Source organism: Pseudochaenichthys georgianus, chromosome 9, assembly GCF_902827115.2.
Source record: "Pseudochaenichthys georgianus chromosome 9, fPseGeo1.2, whole genome shotgun sequence".
Classification (NCBI taxonomy): Eukaryota; Metazoa; Chordata; class Actinopteri; order Perciformes; family Channichthyidae; genus Pseudochaenichthys; species Pseudochaenichthys georgianus.
In genome coordinates, this window is record NC_047511.1 from 7,054,128 (window position 1) to 7,079,947 (window position 25,820).

The following is a 25,820-nucleotide window of genomic DNA, read 5'->3' on the forward strand; positions in this document are numbered from 1 at the left end:
ATGCATACTAATGAGACGAACATGGCATTTGTATAACTACTCACCACAATATGTTATTATGCTACATTACTAGCTGTCTGTTCAATACTAAAACGAAGTAAACTGGATATAAACTCCAAACAGTTGAAAACCTACCAGTTTCACCAACTGTCTCTGCCACCTCCCGCCATGCCTGGTTCCTCCGGTTTAGGTCCCGGTAGGTGAACAGAGTACAGTCATACAAGACTGGGACATTTGCCACGGAAATGATTAATTTGTCCTCCATTTTCTGACATAAGGAAAATAGTCGAGACCTGCATACACGCGGTTTGATTGGCTAGCACTTGTAATGACGGGAATTCAAAAACGGGATTTGAATGGCTGACGCCAGCTTCGAGCAAGCCTCGAGCCTCAAAAGTTGAACATTGTTGAACTTTTGACGCCGATAGACGCTCGCGAGGCTTGCAACGCCTTGCCATGCTACCCACAATGCAGTTCGGCGAATTTTGAAAATATCCTACGTCACCCCATTCAAATGAATGGGCGAAGCATTGGAAGCCTTTTTTGACGCCTGTAGTATGTACGGGCCGTTAGGGACGCTTAAACGGGGCTACCCCGTTGCAGTGGAAATGCGCCATAAGTGACATATTTGATGGATATGTATTATTATAATCAATGCATGAAAACAATGCAATAAACTGCTCAGTTCACTTAGCTGTTGAATACATCTACAAACACAAAGGCTTAGTCTATAGCGTTTTGTCTGTGTGGAGATAACAGATACATGAATATGAAAGTAGAGTATTAGATTGTGACACCGTCAGTCAGAGAGCTGGAGAGGAGGGACAGAGAGCCTCAGGGCAGGTTCACACTGTGATCTTTCTGGTTCATGCATGTGATGAATGGTGCGTTCATGGTCCATCCGTGACAGGTGCAGCCCTTCCCTTGTTACGCTCTGCGCCTCAGCCCTTCTGATCCTGACCCAGGAGTCACAACAACAGCAAACTGCTAGTGTTAGAAACTAAATGTAATGTCATCATTTCATCCAGGTGATCCATGTCGAGCACCTTTTCACTGAGAAATAAGAAAACACTGCTTTTGTCTTCTGTTGAAAATAATGTGTACATTAACTTCTCACCTGTTTAAACCATCCGCAAGGTGAGGCCCCAGCAGTCTGCATGATCGTCCTGTAGGGAGGGACGGCCCTGAGTATAACAATATTACAACTAGTTACATTGTGAATTTCATGTCAGCACTAGTAAATGACCAAGAACACGTTTCATTTTTAATGGCTATAGTTAATAATGAACTATCAGAATCTGGGTTATTACTGAGTTATTATGTCAAAATAATAACAAAACAATGTAATGTGTAGATATGGAAGTAGAGACAGTTAATGAAATGCACAACTCTTAACCCTCGAAACATTCATTCTTATTTCAGCACCCTTTGAAAGAACATATTTCATTTTAAATACTTAAATAATGATAAAATGTTAACAATTGAGACTGTTTTAATGGCATCAGTTCCACCATTTTTTTATTTATTAAAGGACTCTTTTATCATCAAGTACTGACAACTCATGGATGGTGGAAAGTAACAACATACTTTTACTTAGGTACAAGTTTGAGGGACTTGTACTTCATTTTAGTATTTTCATTTGATTCATACCTATTACATTTGGGAAATACATATTGTACTTTTTACTCCCCTGCATTTATTTGGTTGCTTGAGTGACTTTACAGATTCAGATTATTATAGCTAATATAAAATACAAAGTAACTAATACAGGCATATTGACATGTAATTATGGGGTTAGATATCCAGCAGAACTATGTCAAGTGATTACAATTAGCTCCACCTTTCCCAGCTCTAATAAACACATGAATGCATCAACACTCACAATCCAGTGATGTAATATAATTCAGAAATGGGATATTGTGCAGTATTTTGAAGTCAATACTAATGTACTTTTACTTAAGTACAATTTTGAATGCAGGACTTTTACCTGTTGCAGATATGGGTACTGTTTGTACCACTGCCCTGGCCCTGACGACCATTAAGTGACATATTTGATGGATATGTATTATTATAATCAATGCATGAAAACAATGCAATAAACTGCACAGTTCACTTAGCTGTTGAATACATCTACAAACACAAAGGCTTAGTCTATAGCGTTTTGTCTGTGTGGAGATGACAGATACATGAATATGAAATGTTGAGTATTAGATTGTGACACCGTCAGTCAGAGAGCTGGAGAGGAGGGACAGAGAGCCTCAGGGCAGGTTCACACTGTGATCTTTCTGGTTCATGAAAGTGATGAATGGTGCGTTCATGGTCCATCCGTGACAGGTGCAGCCCTTCCCTTGTTACGCTATGCGCCTCAGCCCTTCTGATCCTGACCCAGGAGTCACAACAACAGCAAACTGCTAGTGTTAGAAACTAAATGTAATGTCATCATTTCATCCAGGTGATCCATGTCGAGCACCTTTTCACTGAGAAATAAGAAAACACTGCTTTTGTCTTCTGTTGAAAATAATGTGTACATTAACTTCTCACCTGTTTAACACTAGAACCGCCAACGGGGTCAATTTGACCCAAAGCTGTTTTTTATTGTATGTAACTTTTTTTCAATAACATATTAAAGTCTCCCAGTCCGTGACTTTTCCTGAAAGTGTGTTATGTAGCACCCTATGTTGTTAAAAATTGTCAATATGAAGTCAGATTGAAGAAATCAGCAAAATAATTGCTTTAGTTAGAAACTAAATGTAATGTCATTATTTCATCCACGTGATCCATGTCGAGCACCTTGTCACTGAGAAATAAGAAAACACTGATTTGAGTGTCCGTAGGGAAAGTTATGTGTACATGAAAGGTCTCCTACTATTTTTAGGCATATATAGGTCTCAGATATATAAAAACATGTCTATGAAGTGTTTTACTCAAAATACCAAACAGATCATGCATTCTAACCATGCCTCATACCCCTCTGTTTCAGCCCTCTTAGAAAAGTGCTGATTCTGGGTCAGTAGCTTTAAAAAAAATAAAAAAGAGGAGAGGAGAGCTCATTCAGGAGAATTTTACCCAGATTCTCAGCTAAACGCTGTTGTGATTAAACGCCATATCATGTTCCAAACCACATCAAGGATTATTTCTGAAACAGTATGGAGCTCAAATACTTTTTCTCTTGCGGGTTTACCAGAAGGTGAGTTCCTTTTTTTATTTCCTGCTTTTTTACACACTCTCTCCAGTACAGGTTAGTTCTGAGCATAGACTGTATATATAAATGAACATAGTGTCCGTGACGTCACCCATAGGATTCTGCAGAGTTGCCGAGAAGCCCTTAGTAGGCGGAGTCTGCCACTAACGGCTCGACTGTGACGTCAGAGTCTAATCCCGCCTGCTCCAAATAAGGGCAAAGAGGCGGAGCCGAGACGGGACCTGCTGCCACCGAACTGGAAGTAAACAGAGCTAGCTCAGGCAAAGAAGCTAAGTGAACATGAAATACATGCATACCAAGTTACTGCTAACAGTGTAGTTCCCCTATATAAATGTTACATTTATAATCAAATGAGACAATCTGCAAGATAATTAGCTATATTTTGTTATTCTTAATGCTTGTCATTCACACGTTAAGAAAATAAGTACCGATACATAGCAGAACAATTGTGGCGATGTTCAGCTTAATAAGCCTTGTTCAACATAATTTATTTAGCTAATACTCCAGCAGGCGAACCAAGTCTGCGTTTCGCTGCATTCCTTGATCTCCAGTTATAACGCCGGACTCCACCGCCCGGACCTAACGGAGCCGCAGTGGGCTAGCTTCGGGATGCCGGCTGGAGCTAGCCCCCTGCGGCTCCGTTAGCTCCGGCGGCCACCACTGGGATAATTGGGTCCCCTATTAACATTTGCTCCCATTTAGCATTATGGGCGTCATAGCCATAGACCATAAAAGTCTTACCCAAGGCTGAATCATAAACTAAAATGTATATGTATGCATAAAGGGTTACGTCCTTAGCTGGCTAATAAGTAACAAGCTAAGCTACCAAGCACACAAACACCTGCGAACGGGGTTAACATGTATAATATTATCATTTTAGACTTCTTGAAAATTCTGTTAGTACATTCAAGCGCACAGCACGATATTTTAATTGTCTGGTATTTGTAACAATATTCCCTAAAAGGCACAATCACCACGAACACGGCTAAAGCTAAAGGGTCAAGTACAGTACTATGACTAACTAACGTTGTAGCCTCTATGGTTGTAGCCTAGCAGAGTGGACAAGTTGCTGTTAGCTGACAGTGAGGCATGTACGGGTCCATCAACGTCACCACGCCCTAATTTATGCAAAAACTTTAAGAACTAATATAAATAAAAGGATCGTGTTAGAAAACAATTCACTCACAGATTCATAATCATGAAGGTGGAATCTAACTATATCGATAATAATATTTATTGCATCCATGGGTGGAAACATGTTTTTTTCTGCTGTAAAGTTGGGCATTTTAACATGGGGGTCTATGGAAATTGCTCCTTTCTGCAGCCAGTCCCTAGCGGCCCATGTATGAACTGCAGTGTGTGGCACTTCCGTATTGGCGTCCCAGCTGTTCCCCAGAGTTTGACGCTTGGTTCTGAGTAGCGATGCTTGCTAATGTAAACAAAGAAGACTATATTACGTGCAAAACACGTTGCGCATTGTTTCTGTTAGCAACGTTTCTGATAGTGCTGTGGGTGCAAATTTCCGATATCACGTAATGTACGTGATATCGGAGGCAAATCTGGATCAGCTCCGTTGCACCCCCGTTTTTAGAGATTTGGGTACGTAGGAAAAGAGAGAGGGTTTTATTTTCTGACACTTTATGAGTTCCCTTACACACCGGGGACACATATATTTGTATGAAAGACATTTATTTGGCTGCTTGAGTGACTTTACAGATTCAGATTATTATAGCTAATATAAAATACAAAGTAACTAATACAGGCATATTGACATGTAATTATGGGGTTAGATATCCAGCAGAACTATGTCAAGTGATTACAATTAGCTCCACCTTTCCCAGCTCTAACAAACACATGAATGCATCAACACTCACAATCCAGTGATGTAATATAATTCAGAAATGGGATATTGTGCAGTATTTGGAAGTCAATACCTGTTTTTCATTTATTCTCTTATGTTTTTATGATGATCATATGAAGATGTGCCGCGGAAATATCTTTTGAATAATTTGTGACCAAACCGTTTGAGACCCACTGAGATAACTTAAACGAAAGTTAACTATCTAAACACTCAGAGAGTCCTTTAGCTCACCTGAGTCTCTCAGTCTGAGAGGAGAGCTCTCCTCCAGCTTGTTGTGGAACCAATAACAGCTCCGTATGTCCGTTAGTGCAGCTAGCTAACCAGATGCTAACAACACGGTCCCTGCTGCTGGCACCGGTCCCTCTCTCTCTCTCCCTCTCTCTCACCAACATACTCTCACTCCCTAAGCGTCCAATAGCGACGTTTGGTCAGTGTCCGTGGCGTCCAATTTTGACGCTCCTAGTCTCCTTCAGCGTCATAAAGGGACGCAAATAGCTTTCAACTGATTGCAATGTATTCCCATCTGCGTCGGGATTTGACGCTCATGGAAGCACGGCATTCGTTTATGCCGGCTGCCCTTAAAGGCAATGTGAGCATCCATTCCCATTGGATAACGGAGAATTGTACACCCGGAAGTAAGTACTCCTCTTACTGTCGATTGATTTTACAGTGATATCTGCACTACTCATCGACTAAAAAACACCAGATTATCCTTGTTAATTACACAACATTGATTGGTTTAAATTGTGTGCAATGCTTTTGTATTTTTCCCCTTCGATTCGGAGAAACAAATATGTTTTCTGAGTAAAGGATGGCAGAAGACACTACACTACCCAGAATCCCCAGCTATCGTTTGGCCTACACCATGTGCTCTGTTTGACAAACCCCGTTTTTTTCACCATTCATTCCGATGGCTGGCGTCTATGTCACGTGATCTTCAAATTTCTCCCTGCAGAAAAAGAAAACATGGCCGAAATTCGTTTTATTCTCGGTAGAAAAGGTCTATTTTAAAGTTAATTTGGCCATTAAAATGCGTTTTGATGTCATTTGATGCGAGAAATATGAGTTGTTATTTCAGATTATGTGTGCAGTGGATGTACATGATCTTTAGTTTGCTAGTTATTACGAAGATTACTTCAGGAAATCGCGACGTTTTCATTGTTACCAAGGTGGTTGCTAGGGACGCTGCTATCGATATTATTTCTGTTATGTTGTGTAACTGTTTAATGGTGTTATCTTTATTGCTACCCCCTTCCCCGTCAATGTATAGTGTTGGTCCACAGCCTAAACATATTAGTTTAACAAAATCCGCATCTAAAGATAGTTTACGTTATTTCCCCCCTGTGCAATTCCAGTCTCACATCTCAGAGCACATCGTCATTAACAAATACCGGAAACAGACCAAAATAATAATAATACCTTATTCCGAGTGTGCTTGCTTTTCTCTTTGAAAGTCATCACATAACGGCATTGTAATACACGGTTCGGCTGCATTACATATTACATATCTGCCGTAGTTCTGTATTTATAGAGCCCTGATGAGAAGACAAACATGAGGAACTGAAAACGTGACGTGGATCATAAATATATCAGCCATTAAACAACATCTTACATTTCTTTTCACACAATACGTCTCCTTGCAGTATCAACACTAATTCGGCTCACTTTTATATTTGATCCAATTGGTAGATAGGCTGTATTTACACCATAAAGGTGCACAGATTATATAAAGAGACACCTGGTGGTTAAAGCATGTTATTGAATTTCAATATTTTTATTATTAGATATTAATACGATCCCTATAAAGTATATTAATTATTTATTGACATATCATATAGGCCTACACAACTGTGGTGTAGTTCTGCACTGAATGAAAAACGTGGGTCGCAGGTTCCTCAACAGTGCATTACAAGACATCTATCAATATTTGTGCATACCTCCAGCAATGTTAACTATGTTGAAGCACTTATTTTAACTGATATTATACATAATGTATTATACATATAAGATGTATGTAGATATTTCATCTCCGGCCTTGTCAGGTATTGAACAATCAATAAATAAAGAACACAGAATTGTTGAATATAAAACACAGAATTTGTGTGATTATACTAAATGATTTTCAAATCAACACAACTGCATATTTAACTGTTACACATGCTGATGTAACGCAAATGTTCCAACTTGGGATCAATAAAGTATATCTTATCTTAAGCTGATCGATGGCTACTGCCATATTTGCAAAATGTGCCTCTGAACCTTGACAAGTGCATGTTTCAGGCTTATCAATTAATGTAATGTAATGTAATGTTATCACAGGGGTCACACACATAAGACCAGCTGTTAAATAAAGCTCTTCTGACCTTAGCTGGCATGTGGGTATATATATTAATACTGCCCATTATGGGCACAAGCAATTTTCACCCATTTATTAATTATATGTTTTAAATGTGAGTGTTTCCTGTCCCCTAAACCTCCAGGGATGTACACAGTTTAATACTGGCAACTTCTTATTATGGGAAATACGAAAACGTCTTTTAAAACTACAACTCCCAGTAGAGACGTGCCATAGAGAACATGTTGCGAAACAGAATAGCCAGCATGTGTAGTTCTGGGGACGGGGTGGGGGAGGGGGGACGCGGTGGACCCGTTCAAATCCAGTTTTGGACAGTCTGCCGTGGTTCCATCCCATTTCAAGTGCTGTTCGAGAATCGGCTTAACCCTCGGAGCACACTCTCCAATCACAGAGCTTGAGGACTATCACGGGGTTTGTCAAGAGCACATGGTGTAGTCCAAACGATAGCTGGGGATTCTGGGTAGTGTAGTGTCTTCTGCCATCCTTTACTCCTGGGAATGGACGCTCACATTACCTTTAAGGGCAGCCGACATAAACGAATGCCGTGCTTCCATGAGCGTCAAATCCCGACGCAGATGGGAATACATTGCAATCAGTTGAAAGCTATTTGCGTCCCTTTATGACGCTGAAGGAGCCTAGGAGCGTCACAATTGGACGCCACGGACACTGACCAAACGTCGCTATTGGACGCTTAGGGAGTGAGAGTGTGTTGCTCTCACACACAGTAAATGCGCTATTTCCACACACACACACACACACACACACACACACACACACACACACACACACACACACACACACACACACACACACACACGCACACGCACACACACAAGCTTGAATGACACAAGCACACTTTTATTTTCATGCAACTCTCTGATTGGTCTGGTGTCTTGCCTCTGTTGCATTCACTGAACACGGGAAATTACAGTTCTATCGTCCTCTCTAGTGTCTTAATGAGGTTCACGTAAAGCACGGTTAATGTATTATAACATGGAGGTAGAATTGTCCGGGGCTACAGAAACAACATTCAGGGCAGGCCAAAATATTATTTTACCAACAATGTGGAATTTATTGGCTACATATTACACAGATTATGCACAGCGGGAGCAGCAATAACCGTCAAATAATAATTCAGACAGGGGAGCTCCGCACCCCCTGCCTGCCACTAGGGGGTGCTGCAGCGCCATCAGCACCCCCCTTCCCGCGCCCTATATAAACGTTACATTCATAATCAAATGAGACAATCTGCAAGAGAATTAGCTATATTTTGTTATTCTTAATGTTTGTCATTCACACGTTAAGAAAATAAGTACTGATACATAACAGAACAATTGTGGCGATGTTCAGCTTAATAAGCCTTGTTCAACATAATTTATTTAGCTAATACTACAGCAGGCGAACCAAGTCTGCGTTTCGCTGCATTCCTTGATCCTTAGTACATTCAAGCGCACAGCACGACATTTTAATTGTCTGGTATTTGTAACAATATTCCCTAAAAGGCACAATCACCACGAACACGGCTAAAACTAAAGGGTCAAGTACAGTACTATGACTAACTAACGTTGTAGCCTCTATGGTTGTAGCCTAGCAGAGTGGACAATTTGCTGTTAGCTGACAGTGAGGCATGTCCATGTCCATCAAAGTGACCACGCCCTAATTTATGCAAAAACTTTAAGACCTAATATAAATAAAAGGATCGTGTTAGAAAACAATTCACTCACAGATTCATAATCATGAAGGTGGAATCTAACTATATCGATAATAATATTTATTGCATCCATGGGTAGAAACATGTTTTTTTCTGCTGTAAAGTTGGGCATTTTAACATGGGGGTCTATGGAAATTGCTCCTTTCTGCAGCCAGTCCCTAGCGGCCCATGTATGAACTGCAGTGTGTGGCACTTCCGTATTGGCGTCCCGGCTGTTCCCCAGAGTTTGAAGCTTGGTTCTGAGTAGCTATGCTTGCTAATGTAAACAAAGAAGACCATATTATGTGCAAAACACGTTGCGCATTGTTTCTGTTAGCAACGTTTCTGATAGTGCTGTGGGAGGCAAATCTGGATCAGCTCCGTTGCACCCCCGTTTTCAGATTATTTTCTGACACTTTATGAGTTCCCTTACACACCGGGGACACATATATTTGTATGAAAGACATTTATTTGGTTGCTTGAGTGACTTTACAGATTCAGATTATTATAGCTAATATAAAATACAAAGTAACTACAGGCATATTGACATGTAATTATGGGGTTAGATATCCAGCAGAACTATGTCAAGTGATTACAATTAGCTCCACCTTTCCCAGCTCTAACAAACACATGAATGCATCAACACTCACAATCCAGTGATGTAATATAATTCAGAAATGGGATATTGTGCAGTATTTTGAAGTCAATACTAATGTACTTTTACTTAAGTACAATTTTGAATGCAGGACTTTTACCTGTTGCAGATATGAGTACTGTTTGTACCACTGCCCTGGCCCTGACGACCATTAAGTGACATATTTGATGGATATGTATTATTATAAGCAATGCATGAAAACAATGCAATAAACTGCACAGTTCACTTAGCTGTTGAATACATCTACAAACACAAAGGCTTAGTCTATAGTGTTTTGTCTGTGTGGAGATGACAGATACATGAATATGAAAGTAGAGTATTAGATTGTGACACCGTCAGTCAGAGAGCTGGAGAGGAGGGACAGAGAACCTCAGGGCAGGTTCACACTGTGATCTTTCTGGTTCATGAATGTGATGAATGGTGCGTTCATGGTCCATCCGTGACAGGTGCAGCCCTCCCCTTGTTACGCTATGCGCCTCAGCCCTTCTGATCCTGACCCAGGAGTCACAACAACAGCAAACTGCTAGTGTTAGAAACTAAATGTAATGTCATCATTTCATCCAGGTGATCCATGTCGAGCACCTTGTCACTGAGAAATAAGAAAACACTGATTTGAGTGTCCGTGGAAAGTTATGTGTACATGAAAGGTCTCCCACTATTTGTAGGCATATATAGGTATTAGATATATAAAAACGTGTCTATGAAGTGTTTTACTCAAAATGCCAAACAGATCATGCATTCTAACCATGCCTCATACCCCTCTGTTTCAGCCCTCTTAGAAAAGTGCTGATTCTGGGTCAGTAGCTTTAAAAAAAAAAAAAGAGGACAGCTCATTCAGGAGAATTTTACCCAGATTCTCAGCTAAACGCTGTTGTGATTAAACGCCATGTCATGTTCCAAACCACATCAAGGATTATTTTTGAAACTGTATGGAGCTCAAATGCTTTTTCTCTTGCGGGTTTACCAGAAGGTGAGTTCCTTTTTTTATTTCCTGCTTTTTCTCACATACTCTCTCCAGTACAGGTTAGTTCTGAGTAGCGATGCTTGCTAATGTAAACAAAGAAAACCATATTACGTGCAAAACACGTTGCGCATTGTTTCTGTTAGCAACGTTTCTGATAGTGCTGTGGGTGCAAATTTTCGATATCACGTAATGTACGTGATATCGGAGGCAAATCTGGATCAGCTCCGTTGCACCCCCGTTTTTAGAGATTATTGTACGTAGGAAAAGAGAGAGGGTTTTATTTTCTGACACTTTATGAGTTCCCTTACACACCGGGGACACATATATTTGTATGAAAGACATTTATTTGGCTGCTTGAGTGACTTTACAGATTCAGATTATTATAGCTAATATAAAATACAAAGTAACTAATACAGGCATATTGACATGTAATTATGGGGTTAGATATCCAGCAGAACTATGTCAAGTGATTACAATTAGCTCCACCTTTCCCAGCTCTAACAAACACATGAATGCATCAACACTCACAATCCAGTGATGTAATATAATTCAGAAATGGGATATTGTGCAGTATTTTGAAGTCAATACTAATGTACTTTTACTTAAGTACAATTTTGAATGCAGGACTTTGACCTGTAACAGATCTGAGTACTGTTTGTACCACTGCCCTGGCCCTGACGACCATTAAGTGACATATTTGATGGATATGTATTATTATAATCAATGCATGAAAACAATGCAATAAACTGCTCAGTTCACTTAGCTGTTGAATACATCTACAAACACAAAGGCTTAGTCTATAGTGTTTTGTCTGTGTGGAGATGACAGATACATGAATATGAAATGTTGAGTATTAGATTGTGACACCGTCAGTCAGAGAGCTGGAGAGGAGGGACAGAGAGCCTCAGGGCAGGTTCACACTGTGATCTTTCTGGTTCATGAATGTGATGAATGGTGCGTTCATGGTCCATCCGTGACAGGTGCAGCCCTTCCCTTGTTACGCTCTGCGCCTCAGCCCTTCTGATCCTGACCCAGGAGTCACAACAACAGCAAACTGCTAGTGTTAGAAACTAAATGTAATGTCATTATTTCATCCAGGTGATCCATGTCGAGCACCTTGTCACTGAGAACTAAGAAAACACTGCTTTTGTCTTCTGTTGAAAATAATGTGTACATTAACTTCTCACCTGTTTAAATGTGGTATTTAAAGTACTATTACAGTATAACCAGAGCTGTCCCTGGCCAAGATGAGGCCCCACGCAAAGTTATATGATGAGGTCCTCTGTTTCGCGAGCGTGGACGGGGGGGTGCTAGTGGAGCCTCACAGCAGCAAAACCGTGCCGCGCCACACTAATTGCACCGCATAAGCGCATAGGTGCGCCGCATTTTCGGCTCAGTTGAGGCACCCTCCTCAAGATGAGTCCCCATCCGCAAGGTGAGGCACCCTCCTCAAGATGAGGCCCCATCCGCAAGGTGAGGCACCCTCCTCAAGATGAGGCCCCATCCGCAAGGTGAGGCCCCATCCGCAAGGTGAGGCCCCATCCGCAAGGTGAGACCCCATCCGCAAGGTGAGACCCCAGCAGTCTGCATGATCGTCCTGTAGGGAGGGACGGCCCTGAGTATAACAATATTACAACTAGTTACATTGTGAATTTCATGCCAGCACTAGTAAATGACCAAGAACATGTTTCATTTTTAATGGCTATAGTTAATAATGAACTATCAGTATCTGGGTTATTACTGAGTTATTATGTCAAAATAATAACAAAACAATGTAATGTGTAGATATGTGTTGTGGAAATATTTTCCAAGGCCCATAACTTTGACCCAGTTTATCAGTTCAAACTGTCCTGACTGAGCACACACACCTCGTAACCTTGGCTGCTGTGCTCTCAGTGTTCTGTCTCCCTGTTCCTGCCTGTTGGCGTCAGCTGATAGAGGTGTTATGATTCTATCTTGTTATGCAGCATGTTGATGATGCTCTCAGAACTAGCTAAATACATGGGTAGAGTTCTTTAGAATTGACGTGGCAACCCACCCGTGCAGTCAGACCGTGACTGCTGTGCAGGGCCGGCCCTCGGCATTGGCAGTATAGGCGAATGCTAAGGGCGCATCAACCCATAGGGGGCGCCACAAATTGGGGAGAAAAAGAAAAAAAGTTCGAAATTAAAAAAAAAAATGTATTCATAACAACACAATATCCCGATTTTGGATCAACAAAGTACATCTTATTATCTTATACTAACAGAACTACGCCTATATTGCGTACAGCGCCCATAAACTATGGCACCCCCCCCCCCCCAAAATCAAGTTGAACTGCCCCATCCCCAGTAAAAACCAGAGGTTTATGTGAAATCGTTATTTTTTTTTTAAATAATGGTAGTGTGCAATTATAGGTTTTAATTTTATATTTGTGTTCATTTAAAATAAATCAAACTCCCAAAAAACGTACACAGCTTCTGTGTGCTTTTATTAACATTGGAATTTACTGTGTAAGCGGCCGCGGGGGGGGGGGGGGAGCGTTAGAGAGCTCTCTCCTGAAAGACTGAGAGGCTCTGATAACCTCAGCTCAGTGAGGTAAAGGCACACCTTTATATGATCATTATAGTTATAAAAAAATAAGAGAATAGGTGAAAAACAGGTATAAAATAATATATGACAGTCCAAAAAGTTGTTATTAATAAACAAGAATACAGTTTGAAAGGGGAGTGATTTGTAAAATGTCCATAAAGAAAAAGAAAATCTACTTACAGTTCTGTTTCATATGGGTGTTGAGAGATGTTTCCATAGAGCTCCTAATGTTGCTCTCAAAGTGCACCAGATTGATGCTTTTAACTTCAATATTAAAAAAAAAAAAGTCTTCCCGGGGGTGTATGCCCCCGGACCCCCCTAGAGGAGGTGAGGTCCCCCCCACTTAAATCATGTTCAAATGGATAGGAAACTAAATACAGTTGCACACATCTTGTGTCCATATCTTTCTGTGTTGGTGGTAATGCCACAACCATGCATGCACGAGTCATAGTAAGTGTAAGTGTCTGCATTTGGGGGGGGGGGGCGCCAGCTAAAATCTTACCTAGGGCAGCAAATTGGTCAGGGCCGGCCCTGCTGCTGTGACTTGTGGGCTGCAGTCGGATAGTTTAAAAATCAGCTCCTAAATTCTAACCCTATCGTCTATTCCTTGACCTCTGAATGAAACCTCACGGGGTTAAGGGATAGTGGATAGGAAAATTCAAAAGGACTTAGGAGAAGAGACTGCGGTACTTTAGAGAATCCGAATGCACTTTCACTATCCGACGTGTTTATGATGCGCCAGCGGACGTCATTGTGTGCGTCTGCTGCTGTGGGGAAACTATGGAAACTACAGTTTTCTATACAGCGGACTACAACATGGATGTTCAATAAGAACGAGGGACTGCTGTGAACTCATCTAGAGACTCTGCACCGTGCTCTGATGCTGCTGCTTTGCTTTATGAACGGGGACAACAGAGAAACATATTCTTCATGACCAAAGTTGGAATTGAAATAAAAAAGGAAAGTGAAACCTATGCTCGTCACCCTCTCCCTCCGGTCCACATTAATACCAATGATCCCAATACGTATGATTGTATGAACTAAAGATCTTAAAATCAATACAGATGTATTTATTATAAATGTTAGTCCTTAACATCTATCACTGTGTATATCACCATTCAAACATCTTTTAAAAGTTGAACAAACCCCACACAGCTCATTAAAGACTGAAATGTTGACTTTATTTGATAATTTCAGTGAAAACTAACGTTCATATTTCTCTTTTTGATTATAATACTGATGAACGTTCAAAACAAAGCACTTTGGCAACTTACCACCTATGTTTTAAAATGCTTAATAAGCACCGTAACTTTCATGATATCATTTCTCGGTCATAATCGGTTGTTTCCGTGAACGGCCGACTGTTGAGTGACGGCAAATGCTGCGGCTGCAAGGCATTGTGGGGCAGCATTTTCGCTTCTCCTGTCGGTTAGGGAGGTCCAGTGGTTCCTAAGCTAAAGGAGGTTATAAAGGAAGTTTGAAACCTCCTTTCCTATCATTCTCATCATTCTAGAGAATTCGAACGGCACTTATCATGGCTGCCACCGAGGGACTTCCGGGTCATTTCACTCCTTTAGGAAGGTTCCTAAGCTAAATGGACTATTCGACTTCAGCCGTGATGTGAATCCTCCGGCCGAAACTCCAAATAAACTATCAGTGTTTGACATCGAAGCTCCTGCTCTACAGTGTCTCCTTCCTGAGTCGGTGACTCCCACTGCATTGCTACACAGAAGTTTCCCTTACAATATGGAAGTAGAGACAGTTAATGAAATGCACAACTCTTAACCCTCGAAACATTCATTCTTATTTCAGCACCCTTTGAAAGAACATATTTCATTTTAAATACTTAAATAATCATAAAATGTTAACAATTGAGACTGTTTTGATGGCATCAGTTCCACCCTTTTTTATTTATTAAAGGACTCTTTTATCATCAAGTACTGACAACTCATGGATGGTGGAAAGTAACAACATACTTTTACTTAGGTACAAGTTTGAGGGACATGTACTTCATTTTAGTATTTTCATTTGATTCATACCTATTACATTTGGGAAAGAAATATTGTACTTTTTACTCCCCTGCATTTATTTGGTTGCTTGAGAGACTTTACAGATTCAGATTATTATAGCTAATATAAAATACAAAGTAACTAATACAGGCATATTGACATGTAATTATGGGATTAGATATCCAGCAGAACTATGTCAAGTGATTACAATTAGCTCCACCTTTCCCAGCTCTAATAAACACATGAATGCATCAACACTCACAATCCAGTGATGTAATATAATTCAGAAATGGGATATTGTGCAGTATTTTGAAGTCAATACTAATGTACTTTTACTTAAGTACAATTTTGAATGCAGGACTTTGACCTGTAACAGATCTGAGTACTGTTTGTACCACTGCCCTGGCCCTGACGACCATTAAGTGACATATTTGATGGATATGTATTATTATAATCAATGTATGAAAACAATGCAATAAACTGCTCAGTTCACTTAGCTGTTGAATACATCTACAAACACAAAGGCTTAGTCTATAGCGTTTTGTCTGTGTGGAGATAACAGATACATGAATATGATATGTAGAGTATTAGATTGTGACACCGTCAGTCAGAGAGCTGGAGAGGAGGGACAGAGAGCCTCAGGGCAGGTTCACACTGTGATCTTTCTGGTTCATGAATGTGATGAATGGTGCGTTCATGGTCCATCCGTGACAGGTGCAGCCCTTCCCTTGTTACGCTCTGCGCCTCAGCCCTTCTGATCCTGACCCAGGAGTCACAACAACAGCAAACTGCTAGTGTTAGAAACTAAATGTAATGTCATCAATTCATCCAGGTGATCCATGTCGAGCACCTTGTCACTGAGAAATAAGAAAACACTGCTTTTGTCTTCTGTTGAAAATAATGTGTACATTAACTTCTCACCTGTATAACACTAGAACCGCCAATGGGGTCAATTTGACCCAGAGCTGTTTTTTATTGTATGTAACTTTTTTTCAATAACATATTAAAGTCTCCCAGTCCGTGACTTTTCCTGAAAGTGTGTTATGCCTCAGGGCAGATTCACACTGTGATCTTTCTGGTTCATGAAAGTGATGCATGGTGTGTTCAAGGTCCATCCGTGACAGGTGCAGCCCTCTCCTTGTTACGCTCTGCGCCTCAGCCCTTCTGATTCTGAACCAGGGGGAACAATTCCAGTGATTGGTGTTACTTTAATAACCAAACTTCAAGAGCCGTGGTCTTAAGTTATTGCATTTATAAAGTTTAAGTGGAATAGGGATAACAATAAAATTATATATAGTATATATCCAAATATATGTTTGGAAAGTTGTACAAACAAACACAAACTAACTAGTACTTATGGAAATTATTTTCCATTTACAAGGAATATAATACCAGAAAGAATTATTTCACAGTTTGGTGGCAAATGACGATGCATACAAATGGCTGTTAGACTTCTTTGAGACAATCCGGTCTACTGCCAGAAGAGGCAATAGTATGAAGCTGCAGCATCGGAGACTGCAGTTTCAGGACCGGTGTCAGTGTCACTACCCGATCCGTCCCCCTGCCCGATCGGTACTGCGCATGTGCGAGATGGTCCGGAAGTCCGGACGGCAACCCAAGATGGACACTTGACACAATGGCTTTTAGCAAAGCTCAAAAAGAAAACTCGAGAGAGATGAGTTATTGTTATTAGAACGTGACTTCACTATTATTTAACAACTCTTTTTATTGGGTTCTTTTATTTGGGGTCAAGTACATTGTCAGAATAAATGAGAAATGGATTTAACTTCTGTTAGACAGCTATCATACTGAATACATATTTACTGTGAATGTATGCAAAAATGTATGGCATATGGCTGTCTAACATAAGTTAAATTCATTCCTCACTTATTCTGACAATGTACTTAACCCCAAATAAAAGAACCCAATAAAAAGAGTTGTTAAATAATAGTGAAGTCACGTTGTAATAACAATAACTCATCTCTCTCGAGTTTTCTTTTTGAGCTTTGCTAAAAGCCACTGTGTCAAGTGTCCATCTGGTGTTGCCGTCCGGAGTTGTCCAATATGGCGGACCATCTCGCACATGCGCAGTACCGATCGGGCAGGGGGACGGATCGGGTAGTGACAGAGTCTGTCTGCAGACCGCAGCAAGGAGGCGTTTCCTATAGGGGCGTTTCCTATAGGGGCGTTTCCTATAGTGAACGACGGGAGCCGGCTCTCGCCCGCGAACGAGACGTTTTTTGTTTTGTTTTTGCGGAGGGATCTAGATCGGCATGAAGGCACATTATGCAATGTGCAATGTGGACATTATCCCGCTTATTACACATGGCCACATTCTCAACAAAGTAACGACATGACTCCCAATAATAATTGAAATGCTTTTATGGATTTAGAAAAAGATTTTATTGATTTAAAAAATAGTTTTTTGTATTGATTTAAATTGACATGCATCCGCTAAGAAAAGTAGTCCGTTGTTACTGTTTGAACTAACGTAACAACGGCAGGAACTGCTTCTATAGTGTTTTTGAGGAGCTTTTTGATTACAGATTTGAAAACATCGTTGCTTGCTTTAAAAGTAGCACAATTCATTATGTCAAACTTTGAAAGATATCCCTGCCCTAATGCCAAAAGTAACTGGCAACTGAATATATGTCGCCGTAGCTATGATGTCTATGTCTGGACCGCTGCGTAAAAAGGAGGGTTTCTGACCCATTACTTCTCTTCTTACTTCGATAAGAATAAAACACGGAGGACGGAGATCTCTTTTTGTCCCCCTCTTCTCCCCGCTGCAGCCTAGCAGTTGATCTCAAAGCACGCTCCCCTCTCCTGCAGGGAGAAAAACTATATTTATATACTTTATATAGGTTGATACAGTAGCCCCTTTTTAAAAATAGTTTTTATAGGTGTTGCTATCTGTTTTGTGTAGCGTGGTTCTACAAGCAAGTCAATGCATTCATTGGGTGGTATCAGAGAGTTACACGGGTGTGTAAATGCAATGAAAACAATTGGCCACAGCAAATAATTTATATTAAACATGTAATTTTTACTTATGAATAATTTAGTACAAAGGATGTCTTGAATAATTTAAGTGATATATGTGTACACATATAATTCATTAGTCAAAACAGGGCTACATTTGATTTAATTAAAAGGTATAATATGTGGTAAACTGAAGAGCCCTTTGGGAGCCGAAAGAGCCGGCTCTTCTTGGTGAGCCAAATGATCCGGATCAGCAAGAAGAGCCGGAATTCCCATCACTAGAACAATGACTTCTTCTGCGAGGATTTATAAAAGCAGCTGGAATCCCTTAAGTTGCTGTTGGATAAAAAAAGTTAGGAAACGCCCCTATAGGAAACGCCTCCTTGCTGCGGTCTGCAGCCAGACCCATCTCATTGAGTCTCATACACAGCGAGTCTCTTAAGGCTGCTTCACACCAACCCGATTTTGGGAGTCAGAGGAGATGGGTCTGTCTGCAGACTGCAGCAAGGAGGCGTTTCCTATAGGGGCGTTTCCTATAGGGGCGTTTCCTAACTTTTTTTATCCAGCTGCTTTTATAAATCCTCGCAGAAGAAGTCATTGTTCTAGTGATGGGAATTCCGGCTCTTCTTGCTGAGCCGGATCATTTGGCTCACCAAGAAGAGCCGGCTCTTTCGACTCCCAAAGGGCTCTTCAGTTTACCACATATTATACCTTTTAATTAAATCAAATGTAGCGCTGTTTTGACTAATGATTTATATGTGTACACATATATCACTTAAATTATTCAAGACATCCTTTGTACTAAAGTATTCAAAAGTAAAAATTACATGTTTAATATAAATTATTTGCTGTGGCCAATTGTTTTCATTGCATTTACAGACCCGTGTAACTCTCTGATACCACCCAATGAATGCATTGACTTGCTTGTAGAACCACGCTACACAAAACAGATGGCAACACCTATAAAAACTATTTTAAAAAAGGGGCTACTGTATCAACCTATATAAAGTATATAAATATAGTTTTTCTCCCTGCAGGAGAGGGGAGCGTGCTTTGAGATCAACTGCTAGGCTGCAGCGGGGAGAAGAGGGGGACAAAAAGTAGGAAGAGAAGTAATGGGTCAGAAACCCTCCTTTTTACGCAGCAGTCCAGACATAGGGCATTAGGGCAGGGATATCTTTCAAGGTTTGACATAATGAATTTTGTGCTACTTTTAAAGCAAGCAACGATGTTTTCAAATCTGTAATCAAAAAGCTCCTCAAAAACACGATCGAAGCAGTTCCTGCCGTTGTTACGTTAGTTCAAACAGTAACAACGGACTACTTTTCTTAGCGGATGCATGTCAATTTAAATCAATACAAAAAACTATGTTTTAAATCAATAAAATCTTTTTCTAAATCCATAAAAACATTTCAATTATTATTGGGAGTCATGTCGTTACTTTGTTGAGAATGTGGTCATGTGTAATAAGCGGGATAATGTCCACATTGCACATTGCATAATGTGCCTTCATGCCGATCTAGATCCCTCCGCAAAAACAAAACAAAAAACGTCTCGTTCGCGGGCGAGAGCCGGCTCCCGTCGTTCACTATAGGAAACGCCCCTATAGGAAACGCCCCTATAGGAAACGCCTCCTTGCTGCGGTCTGCAGACAGACTCTATTGAGTCAGAGGCCGTCAGAGGCAGTCGGGCATTCGCGGCGCCCTACTCAGGTTGGTGTGTCCCGCACCGTCGTGTCTTTACGGCACATTTTTACACATCGGCCGCGGGATGTCAGAGAAAGTCGGGACAAAGAATTCAGTCTGATTGGCTGTTCAGCTTAGCGAGTCAGTGCATGAGAAGCGAAGCGGAAGTGAGGGACCAAAACAAACGATTAAGAAGGCACAAAATCAGATTTACTCACGACTGTTTCCACTCAGACTTTAATACAGCTACACCCAGGGTTGGGAGGGTTACTTTGTAAATGTAATCAGTTACTGATTACTGATTACATGGCTCTGAACGTAATCCGAATACAGTTACAGTTACGTGTCTTAAAAAAACGTAATCAGATTACTTTTAGATTACTTTTGGATTACTTTCTTTTTCCTTCACAGGTGGGTATGTTTTGGTGAACAGGAGACACAAAAAGCAAAAGGAAACTGAATGTGTTTTTACTGTTTTAATGGCTTACCAAGAGCACAACTGAAACATAACATCTGAAACGATGTAACAACATAATACACTTTTTGGGGATGCAGCTTGGGATGTGAGGAGTGAGGGACACGGCTTAGAACGGGCGTGTGCAACACACTCTCACTCGCTAAGCGTCCAATAGCGACGTTTGGTCAGTGTCCGTGGCGTCCAATTGTGACGCTCCTAGGCTCCTTCAGCGTCATAAAGGGACGCAAATAGCTTTCAACTGATTGCAATATATTCCCATCTGCGTCGGGATTTGACGCTCATGGAAGCACGGCATTCGTTTATGCCGGCTGCCCTTAAAGGCAATGTGAGCATCCATTCCCATTGGATAACGGAGAATTTTACACCCGGAAGTAAGTACTCCTCTTACTGTCGATTGATTTTACAGTGATATCTGCACTACTCATCGACTAAAAAACACCAGATTATCCTTGTTAATTACACAACATTGATTGGTTTAAATTGTGTGCAATTCTTTTGTATTTTTCCCCTTCGATTCGGAGCAATAAATATGTTTTCTGAGTAAAGGATGGCAGAAGACACTACACTACCCAGAATCCCCAGCTATCGTTTGGCCTACACCATGTGCTCTGTTTGACAAACCCCGTTTTTTTCACCATTCATTCCGATGGCTGGCGTCTATAGCCGCGTTCACACTGCGGTACTTTTCCCACAAAGGTTCATGCGAACTTAGTTCATGCGAACTCTTTAGTTCGCATGAACTAAGTACAGATCGCGTTCACACCAAAAAAAGTCCCTGGGGGTGGATTAGGCAAATGAAGCCGCTGACGTCACTTCTTCTTCTTCTGCTTTGGGTTTACTGGCAGGCCGCAAACCACTTCACGGCGTATACTGCCGCCCAAAGTCCACGGCCGGAAGTCCCCGGAGTTGGGGACTGGCTTCAGTAGAAGCTGCTGGGAGCCTTCCGGAACGCCGACACCTCCTCATCTCCACCGCTCCCATGTTTTATTTTGTGTTGCCATAAGTTAGTCTCTCTGCGTTTCTGCGCTGGGCTAATGCTAATGCTAATAATGCTAATGCGAGGATAATAAAATGGCGGCTTCACAAAACTTTTTGGGAGTTTTACGGGACGTGGTTTGCAATCCGCCCAGCCAATCAGAAATATAGCTCTTTTCTCAAAAAAGAGCCGCTCGAAAGTCCCTGCTCTCTAGCAGGGACTTTCGAGGGGGTAAAAAGGTTCGCATGAACTACTTTTAGTACCGGCTCTTTTTGGTGTGAACGCGATCATGAACTAAGTTCGCATGAACCTTTGTGGGAAAAGTACCGCAGTGTGAACGCGGCTATAGTCACGTGATCTTCAAATTTCTCCCTGCAGAAAAAGAAAACATGGCCGAAATTCGTTTTATTCTCGGTAGAAAATGCCTATTTTAAAGTTAGTTTGGCCATTAAAATGCGTTTTGATGTCATTTGATGCGAGAAATATGAGTTGTTGTTTCAGATTATGTGTGCAGTGGATGTACAAGATCTTTAGTTTGCTAGTTATTACGAAGATTACTTCAGGAAATCGCGACGTTTTCATTGTTACCAAGGTGGTTGCTAGGGACGCTGCTATCGATATTATTTCTTTTATGTTGTGTAACTGTTTAATGGTGTTATCTTTATTGCTACCCCCTTCCCCGTCAATGTATAGTGTTGGTCCACAGCCTAAACATATTAGTTTAACAAAATCCGCATCTAAAGATAGCCTACGTTATTTCCCCCCTGTGCAATTCCAGTCTCACATCTCAGAGCACATTGTTATTAACAAATACCGGAAACAGACCGAAAACATTTAAAAAAAATAATAATAATACCTTATTCCGAGTGTGCTTGCTTTTCTCTTTGAAAGTCATCACATAACGGCATTGTAATACACGGTTCGGCTGCATTACATATTACATATCTGCCGTAGTTCTGTATTTATAGAGCCCTGATGAGAAGACAAACATGAGGAACTGAAAACGTGACGTGGATCATAAATATATCAGCCATTAAACAACATCTTACATTTCTTTTCACACAATACGTCTCCTTGCAGTATCAACACTAATTCGGCTCACTTTTATATTTGATCCAATTGGTAGATAGGCTGTATTTACACCATAAAGGTGCACAGCTGATATAAAGGGACACCTGGTGGTTAAAGCATGTTATTGCATTTCAATATTTTTATTATTAGATATTAATACGATCCCTATAAAGTATATTCATTACTCGTTATTCTCTACTAATAGTTAATTAAAGACTGTATGTAATGACCATTTTGCACATCCCTTTCAATATTTCAAGATTTTCTAAGGTTTATTGACATATCATATAGGCCTACACAACTGTGGTGTAGTTCTGCACTGAATGAAAAACTTGGGTTGCAAGTTCCTCAATAGTGCATTACAAGACATCTATCAATATTTGTGCATACCTCCAGCAATGTTAACTATGTTGAAGCACTTATTTTAACTGATATTATACATAATGTATTATACTCTTATAAGATGTATGTAGATATTTCATCTCCGGCCTTGTCAGGTATTGAACAATCAATAAATAAAGAACACAGAATTGTTGAATATAAAACACAGAATTTATGTGATTATACTAAATGATTTTCAAATAAACACAACTGCATATTTAACTGTTACACATGCTGATGTAACGCAAATGTTCCAACTTGGGATCAATAAAGTATATCTTATCTTAAGCTGATCGATGGCTACTGCCATATTTGCAAAATGTGCCTCTGAACCTTGACAAGTGCATGTTTCAGGCTCATCAATTAATGTAATGTAATGTTATCACAGGGGTCACACACATAATACCAGCTGTTAAATAAAGCTCTTCTGACCTTAGCTGGCATGTGGGTATATATATTAATATTACTGCCCATTATGGGCACAAGACATTTTCACCCATTTATTAATTATATGTTTTAAATGTGAGTGTTTCCTGTCCCCTAAACCTCCAGGGATGTACACAGTTTAATACTGGCAACTTCTTATTATGGGAAATACGAAAACGTCTTTTAAAACTACAACTCCCAGTAGAGACGTGCCATAGACAACCTGATCTCACCAAAATGCGTGACTCCACCACGACTCCTTAACACCACAATGCGTGGTGGAGTCACGAACTTTGTTACATTTGCGTGTCGGCACCACGCAAACAACCCCAATGTAAAGTGAATGAGGCTCCTTTGTCGTGGTGCACACACGCATTTCTACAACGTCCTGCAGTGAGCTTTTATTCTATAAAACGTTTTTTAAATCTACTTTATAGCGTGTAGTAACTCACGGGAGGCTTCTTTTATTTTATTTGTATTCATAATAATTTGTATTTTTCGTCAGAATGTAAAAATTACATTAGTTACGAATTTGTGTTCTCAAAAAACACTGCATTGTGTGTAATGCAACTGTGATTTGTATTAAATTAGTTAGTTTTTAAGGAAGGCCAGAGCTTCAGCTGTGTCAAATAGATTGTTCCCTTTAGTTAACGTTATTTAAAAGATAATGATCATGTCCTCTGTATTGTATTACGAGCGTCCATTCCCATTGGATAACGGAGAATTTTACACCCGGAAGTAAGTAGCCTATTCTCCTTACTGTGGATTGATCTCAGTGATATCTGCTCTACTCATCGACTAAAAAACACCAAATTGTCCTTGTTAATTACACAACATTGATTGGTTTGAATTGTGTGCAATGCTTTTGTATTTTTCCCCTTCGATTCGGAGAAACAAATATTTTTTCGGAGTTTTAGGACGGCCGAAGACACTACACTACCCAGAATCCTCAGCTATCGTTTGGAACTACACCATGTGCTTAGCTTGACAAACCCCGTGATCAGTCCTCATCCTCTGTGATTGGATGCGCGACGTTTACACAGAGCGTCAAAAAGGACTTTGAAATGGAATGAAACCCATCGACGGCACACTATTCAAAGCAGGAATCGAACGTGTCCTATCCCCCTCCCCCCCTTAGGTCACAGGCTCCTCCAACAGTGCTACGCAATAAAACAGATACACAGAAAAAATAGTGAAATAGTGCAATAAGAGTCTATATACAAGTGATTGGAATATGATATATTAGATAAATAATTTCTAAGTAGCAGCCAGATGAATGTTATTTCTAAGTTCAGGTGTTTAATAGTCTTCTGGCCTGTGGAATGAAGCTGTCTCTGTGTCTGGTGGTTTTAGTCCGGATGCTGCGGTACCGCCTGCCAGACTGCAGCAGACAGAACCGTTTTATTTGAGTTACTTTACAGATTTGGATTAATGATGTGAAATATAAACAACCCTTAAATCAGACTTTAGTTACACCTGAATGAAATTCAGTGAAGGTGATTGTCAAGTGCCAACAATCAGGAGAGATATTTGATAGTTGGTGCTTGAGAAGACTACATATTTATCTGCAGATCCGTTTAAAGCATATTTGAAGAGTTTATCCCTGTCCCCGGCTGCGAGTTCGAATCCCAAGATTTGTCTGAAGCACTCGTCATTGCTATATTGACGATTCATGGATTTAGCCACCAGCACGCAGCGCCTGTCATGGCCGCGCCAGCCCAGGCCCCAGCCCCTCACGGCCCGAGACTCGATCGGCCCAAAGTTGATGTGGGCGTGTCGATAGAGGAATGGAACGTGTTCATCCGCCGATGGGACGTATTCCGCGCCGGCTCAGGCATAGGGGATGCCCAGGCCCCCTTCCAGCTGTTTCAGTGCACTGGACCTGTACTTGGAGACAGCCTGTTGAAAGCCGCTCCCGACGCCGCTTCCGGACCCTTGCCAGACCTAATCACCATCATGCGTTCCCTAGCTGTCATCCCAGTCGCTACATGCGTCCTGCGCACCGAGCTACTTCAGCTCCGCCAGGAACGCGATGAGACATTCCGTGCATTCGCTGCCAGAGTGCGGGGTAAAGCAGAGACATGTGCATATAATGCGGTATGCGAGTGTGGTAAGGACGTGGACTATACCGACCACATCATCCGTGATGTTCTGCTCAATGGCATTTATGACTCGGACATACGCCGCGAGACGCTGGGGACACCTGACGTCCTGGTTAAGCCAGTTAATAACGTAATTGCACTCGTCGAGAACAGAGAGATGGCCCGTAACGCTCTCCCGTCGTCCTCCCTATCAGCCATGTCGTCATTCCGGCGCCTGAAGACGACTCCACAGACGAGCCCCGCCCCGAGCCCTGCGGACGGGGCTAAACGTGCCTCGTGCCCGGAATGTAAGAGCGTCTTTAACGTCTTCACGGAGGGGCCTCGCGGGTGGAATCCTAAGCCTCACCAGGTGTGCATCGGCTGCTATAGGGCCCGCCGACGACAGAGGCGTCAACAGCCGTCGTCCGACAGTCA

General features: G+C 41.1%; 6 non-coding genes across 6 annotated transcripts; all 6 read left to right on the forward strand.

Annotated features, from left to right (window-relative positions):
• The first annotated feature begins 855 nt into the window (after nt 1–855).
• On the forward strand, nt 856–956 carry LOC117453238 (small nucleolar RNA U13). Its single transcript, XR_004552881.1, has one exon. It is a non-coding gene; the product is annotated as a small nucleolar RNA U13 (small nucleolar RNA).
• A 1,323-nt stretch (nt 957–2,279) lies between these two features.
• On the forward strand, nt 2,280–2,380 carry LOC117453237 (small nucleolar RNA U13). Its single transcript, XR_004552880.1, has one exon. It is a non-coding gene; the product is annotated as a small nucleolar RNA U13 (small nucleolar RNA).
• Nucleotides 2,381–10,155: 7,775 nt separating this feature from the next.
• On the forward strand, nt 10,156–10,256 carry LOC117453236 (small nucleolar RNA U13). The gene has a single exon (XR_004552879.1). It is a non-coding gene; the product is annotated as a small nucleolar RNA U13 (small nucleolar RNA).
• A 1,397-nt stretch (nt 10,257–11,653) lies between these two features.
• On the forward strand, nt 11,654–11,754 carry LOC117453232 (small nucleolar RNA U13). Its single transcript, XR_004552875.1, has one exon. It is a non-coding gene; the product is annotated as a small nucleolar RNA U13 (small nucleolar RNA).
• A 4,213-nt stretch (nt 11,755–15,967) lies between these two features.
• LOC117453233 (small nucleolar RNA U13) lies at nt 15,968–16,068 on the forward strand. The gene has a single exon (XR_004552876.1). It is a non-coding gene; the product is annotated as a small nucleolar RNA U13 (small nucleolar RNA).
• Nucleotides 16,069–16,377: 309 nt separating this feature from the next.
• LOC117453240 (small nucleolar RNA U13) lies at nt 16,378–16,478 on the forward strand. The gene has a single exon (XR_004552882.1). It is a non-coding gene; the product is annotated as a small nucleolar RNA U13 (small nucleolar RNA).
• Nucleotides 16,479–25,820: the final 9,342 nt, after the last annotated feature.